Below are 6792 nucleotides of genomic sequence, written 5' to 3' on the forward strand. Positions count from 1 at the left end.
TAAAGAAGTAAGAATATATTATGAACACATATAAACACACCCATGTTCAGAGCAAAACTGTTCACCATTCGCAATACCAAGAAGATGGACATAACCTAAATTCCAATCCGTAGAAGAATGGATAAGGAAAATTTGGTATATGCACATGATGGAATTGTATGCTTTACTAAAACAGTGCATTGCTAAAAGAACAACCATGGAGCTCCTTATCACATGATAGACCTCAAAAGTAGTATACTGACTGAAATTAGCTAATCACAAACTGCGAATACCACATGAATCCACTGTGGAAGGAAAACAAGAAAGACCCCTACCTAAGGAACAGAGTCCGGAGTAATAGTTTCAGGGTTCATCCAACGTTAATGAATCCAGGAAGTCTTGACTCCATGAGAACTCTAAATCCTGTGTTGAATTTTCCTTCTTTTGAAGAGGATTCTTCTACTGAATCTTTGGTTAAAATGTTCAGTGATGGTAGCGGAGTCCCATTTATTTCTTCTGATCTCATGGCAGAGGAGGCAGTGTTCCTAAAAACAATTAGCCACACATTCTCTCCCATTCCCATACTCGGGATTCCTTCTCTTTCACTGCTGCGCAAGTCAGAGACCAATGTTTATATCTTAAGACTCCAGGCACTACACAACGTTTTAGAAGGTAAAACAAAATCAATACACATTTTATTCAGTCAATTAATGGGATGTCCCTTGAAACCATGACCTTAACCTTCAAACTAAGGAACCAAATCTCATTTGCTTTTGGGTGTAGATAAACAACCTCAGTAGCTACTCTTTGGGTCTTATTTTAAATTCACAAATCACTATTTTCTTTCTTTCTTTCTTTTTGCCATTTTAGCTTTTTACAGGTATGCAATTGATGGGCAGCATTAAATTAATCAGGTATACAACCTTACACTTAAACAGTGTGATAATTCTATCACAATTAGAAATACCACCTACCCACCATCCCCTTCTATGGGGTCCTCGTAACCACTAGTAAACTTTGTTTTCTAAATTTGTTTTTTTGTGTAAATGTAGTCACATAAGATTATGTCTTTTGTGATTGACTTATTTCATTTAGCATAATGTCTAACAGCTCAATTCATATATTAGCATATATCAAGACTTCATTTCTCCTATTGACATTGTATGTTTGCATGTACCACGTTTTGTTTATCCATTCATCTATTTGAGGGCATTTAGGTTGTAAATGTTACCTATTGTAAATACTACTGCAATAAACATTAGTGTACAAATGTGTCTGTTTGGGTCTCTAGTTTCAAGTTTGGGGGCGTATATCAAGGAGCTATGACGGCACAGTGGCCAGCAATGGAAAATACCATTGGGTTAGGCTCACCTTAGTCCTTAAAGCTAAGATCCATAGCTCATCATTAGGTACATGAAGTTATTCTTAATTATTGAAAAAATTAAATTTATCTGTGTCACAAGCACTACTTCTGATTAGATAGCTGTCAAAAACACTATCCCTGGACATATAACAAATATATGGATAATTAGCTCTGCTACTTATCATATATGTATATAGAAAGTCATAAAAATACATTATATATTCTGGTTGACTATACTCTCAGGTTCTATATTTGCATCATATTTTTTACACTTCATTAAATACTCAGAGTTCTATTTACTTGTGCTAAATGAAAAACAAAATAAAAAGATATATTCTGATATATTTTCTTTTTTGAATAAAATTTTGTATTATTACTGTAAGAAAGTTGGCAGTTAAACCCTCGACTCTCACAAATAATGTATTTGATGATCCAATTAACCTTCTTAGTTTAATTAATTCCAAATCTAAGCTGTGCACCTTTTTAAATTATCTTCAATTATACAGGATATAACTAGTCCTTTTATGCTGGGTCTGGTTTTATTTTCACTTAAATTATGTTATATTTGAATAGTACAATGATTACTATTTCCCATAAGAATTAGGTAACTAAAGTATTAGAAAATTATGAAGACTTTTTCTAAAATAAGTTAAAAGTACAATTATACACATAGCTTATGTTATTAACTCACTACCTTAGTTCATATTTTCATGTGCATGTTAAATCCCTGATTTCACCTGCATATTAAGAGGCTTAAGAGTTCAGTGCTCTTGAAATTGGATATATGTCCCAAACTATCCTACTTATTCTACTGAGCAGAGTACTTCCCTATCAGAGAAGCAAGTCTTCAAATAGTAGACCACTACTTCATCTCCATCTACTTTTCACTGTACTGGGATGTGAAAGGATGTTCTCATGGTTGCATTCCTAGACAAGCGTATGTTTTAACGACATGTTTAAGAAGTCCTCAAATCGATTGTGTTCCACAGGTATATTTGGAAAGCCTTTCCATTTAGGCTCAGAGCCTGGCATTCAACCATCTTCCATTCAACTTAGAATACAGTTCTTGGGCAATAAAATATGAGACATTTTTGTTATTTTTAAAAATACTAATAACAGCAACAAAATGATAGCTACCACCCTTGACTTAAACTCTTGCTGAAAGTTAATGGCACTTAACCTCTGACAAAAGTACCACATGATAAACTCGGGATGATATAAGTAGCTGTCACACCTTATCATTTAAATTTTTTTACTGCTTCTTACATTCCCTCTTCATGTGCCGCAAGACCGGCTGCTCCCCCCAAACTGTATCTTCAAGAATGTCCTGCGCACCTAGTTATCTAAAGAGAGAATGGTCCTGCAACTATTTCTGGGAACCTAGTCTTTGAAAGACAGTCACTAATCACAGTGCACCTAAGTTATGCAACACTGTCCTGAGAGTCATAGCAACCCTGTGGGACCAAGTAGGACTGCCTCTATGGGTTTCCAAGAGAGTAACCCTTTATGGGATTAGAAAACCTCAACTTTCTCTCTTGTTTGGATGGTGGTTTTGAACTGCTGACCTTGAGGTTAGCAACCCAATGCATAACCGCTACAACAATCAACTCCATGGCAGTGAGTTCTGACTTTGATTTCTGGCCCTGAAGGATTGAATATGCATTGCATAAATTAATCAGCATTCTTCTACACTTGCTAGTTGTCCATTATCCCCCATTTAGTTATTTGTGTATTTATTTATTTATTTGTGTGTTATTCCGGGTAGACTAGAGAAACAAATTCATAGACACTCGTATGTGTGTAAGAGAGAATTTTACATTCAAGAGCAATTGCACATTAAGAAAACATCCCAGCCCAGTCGATATCAAGTCCTTAAGTCCAATATTAGTCCATATGTCTGATACCAGTCAATAAATTCCTCTTCAGACTCACACAATACATGCAATGGCACTGAGTGCAGGAAGATCACAGGCCAGTGGCTGGGAAGTCTTTTGGATCCAGTGGTGGTGGAAGTGTTTTAGCACTGGCATGGGTCTCCCTGTGACTCCTCGAGCTTCAAGGCTCTGGCTACCATCAGCATAGCTCCACGTGGCATGTCAACAGGAATGTTTTGCAGGGAGAGCGTGCTCTGACCTCCAGTGAACTATTTATCTCCTCCACGCCTCCAAATGAGGTTATCAAGCTGTGGCCTGATTGACAGACTATATATACTCCACCAATTAACTCTTAATAGTCTCAAGTTGACACCAGATTATGTAACTACCACAAGATTCTATCATTTATTTGGTCAATTTGAACTTGTACAAATTACTTTATATTGGAGGTATAATGGAAAATTAAATTTTAATCTTGTTTGAGTTATCCCAAGCTTTGGCCCTGGAGTACAGTTCCAGGTGGATCTTGTGTCTCTTTGACATAATCCCATTCTTTAAGAAAAAACACTTCTTTGTTTTCTGGCATACATTAAGATGTTTTAGACTCATGTTTTATATTCCCTGGACAGGCCTTAATTAGCTTATTACTCAAATAGCTGTGGTTTATTTTATTGAAGAATGGTAAAAAAATAAAAATTCTGGGGTTCTAGTTTTGCTCATTGCTGAGAAGTGTCATTGCTTCTAAGTTCTCTAAGCTGACAGCAAAGAAATATATGTGTTTATACTAGCTATGAATGTATGCCTGTCTATAAATAGTGTTAAATATAATCATGTTTTTAAAATAAACATAGATATTTATATCTCAGCTCAAATCCAATATCACTGATGATTCTAGCTTCTACCTTCCGACTTGCTTGCCATAATTTCCTCCTCCAACCGTGAGAAACTTGACTCCCACCATCTACCACACTTTTATTTAATCCCTTCATTCCAATATACATGTTTGGCAGTTTCAGAATTGTTAAATTATACACCCATGAGACACAGAATTTAGTACTTATATATACATTTTTGGGTCATGTTTGTTATTGTCTTTTGTCTTGTCTCCTTCAATGAGGTTATTTCAAACATCTGTTATAAAATTACATTCTTTCCTCACAGTCTCCATTCCATTCTGGAATTTCTGACTTCCAAAATGATTTTATTTGCATAATTGACATACAAGGGCGTACCCCCCGCCCCCCACAAAAAAATACAGAATTGCACTGGGCAGAATGGAGCTTTCATAGTATACATTTTTCCCATTAGGCGAGCATCAAGCAAATTTCTCTGAGCTAGTGCACCCAGTGGTGTTACCTGGGAATGTTCTCCCTTGTCACAGTGATTTTTCAATAAAAGCACTCTTGCTTAAACCTCATTTTTTTATAATGGTCAATTTAAGCGAACAGTGTGCTGCTGTGAAATTTTGTTTATTGCTCAGGAAAAATGCCACAAAACTGTTGTGATGTTGAACACAGCTTATAAGGACACTTCTATGGGGAAAACTCAAGTGTTTTTCTCATTTCAAAAGAGGCAACATGTTGATTGGTGATAAACCTCATTCTGGATATCTGTCAACTCCCCAAATGAATGAAAATGATGGCTCATAGTGCATTTGGAATTCATTCCACCAGGTCAGACTGTGAATCAAACTTCCTTTTTAGAGGTTCTGAAAAGATTGCATAAGAATGTGCAACATAAAAGGCCTGATTTGTGGCAGATGGGTGACTGGTTTTGCCACCATAACAATGCACCTGCTCATGCAGCCATCTCTGTTCACCAGTTTTGGGCAAAATACAGCATGCCTCTCTTTCACCACATACCTTACTCACCTGACCTCACTCCATGCAACTTCTTTTGATTTCCACAAATGCAGAGGGGTATGAAAGGACAGTGCTTTGATGAAGAGAAGAGGTGATGAAAAACAATGAGAGAGATGCTGTCAGCTATCCAAACAGATGAATTTGAAAATGTTCCCAAAAGTCAAATCACAGATTTGACAAATGTATTATGTGTAATGTAGAGTACTTTGAAGATGATAAGGTTGTTTTGTTTTAAAAAAAGAAATTTAAATACATAGCTTTGAAAAAACAATTCTGATTATTTGGGGGGTACCCCTCATATATTAAGCTTTTAGCTTTGCATTGTGAAATAAATATAGCCACCATTGCAGCATAGTATGTAATATTGTAATATCCCAAAACTCCTTCTATGTTTTCCTATTCAACCCAAACCTCTTCCCAAACTTCTAGAACTTTCTGGTCTGTTTATTACCTCTTCAATTTTCCATTTTCCAGAATGCCATACAGAATGAAATTATTCTGTATGTAACATTTGCAATCTGGCTTTGCTTGCTTACCATTATGTGTTTAATATCCATCCACATTTTCCAGTAATTTGACTTCTCATTTGTTTTATAAATTAATAGTATGCCCTTATACAGGTGGATGTGTTACTATCACAGGACCAATGATATGGTTGACCACCATCTTTGCTAGAAATTATAGGTGTCAGAATAAATTGAAATTGCAACTTTAAATCTATGAAAGAAAATAACAGCCAACCTAGATTTCTATATCCAGAGAAACTATTCTTTAAAAATTATCGTTTTAATATAAAGGTTATTTCTGTCTACTTATAAATCTTCCAAAGTACTCAAACTCCATCTGTGAATGATCCAGAATACCTATGGAGCAGAAACAACGTATGTCTCACTCCCTATCATCTCACTTCATGGGCATCCCTTAGGCAGAATCTTCCGTCCTCTGTCTATACTTCTCTATATGAGAGAGGAGTAGAACTTGTCCTGCCTTAGTAAGGCTCCAACTAGAAATGCACACCCAAGATGAATATCCGCAACAATTCAGAGAGAGATGGAAGTAAATAGTGTATCCTTGTTATTCACGAAGTCAATGTGGAGGAAGGTTCCACACGGTTGTCCCCAGGGTGGTTTCATAGTTAGATTAAGACCCAGGTGTCCACAGCAATAGTTCACTCTCTAGTGTGCATTTTATCCAGCTCTCTTATCTCATTTTATCCACACTCTTAATTATGGTTCTTAGGATTGCATCTAAAATAAACCACTTACATCTAAACCCTCATCATACAGTCTTTTTTTGAGAGAAAACAATGACTTTCAAAGTTGACCACTACTGGTGTCTTAGTTATCTAGTACTACTAGAACAGAAAACTTCTTTCACAATTTAGGGGGTTAGAAGTCCAAATTCAGGACACTTTCTTGTCATTTTGAGAGCAAGTTCTTTATTTCCAGGTGATCTTCATGTGGCTTAGAATCTACCATCTTTGCACATCTTTATTTGCTTGCTTGTTTAATCTATTGTTTTTAATTTGGAAGTTTTATTGGCATATAATTTGCAAATCCTAAAATTCAACTATCTTAAGGAGAGTTGTACAATGACCACCACAATCAATTTTAGAACATTTTCTTCCTTATACTTATTTCAAGATATTGATTTATTACATACATTACAATACTACTTACTTATTAACAAAACAAAGAAATTATATTCCTAAGTA

Source organism: Echinops telfairi, unplaced genomic scaffold (assembly GCF_000313985.2).
Source record: "Echinops telfairi isolate 266 unplaced genomic scaffold, ASM31398v2 ScPeMD7_3533;HRSCAF=4204_0, whole genome shotgun sequence".
NCBI lineage: Eukaryota > Metazoa > Chordata > Mammalia > Afrosoricida > Tenrecidae > Echinops > Echinops telfairi.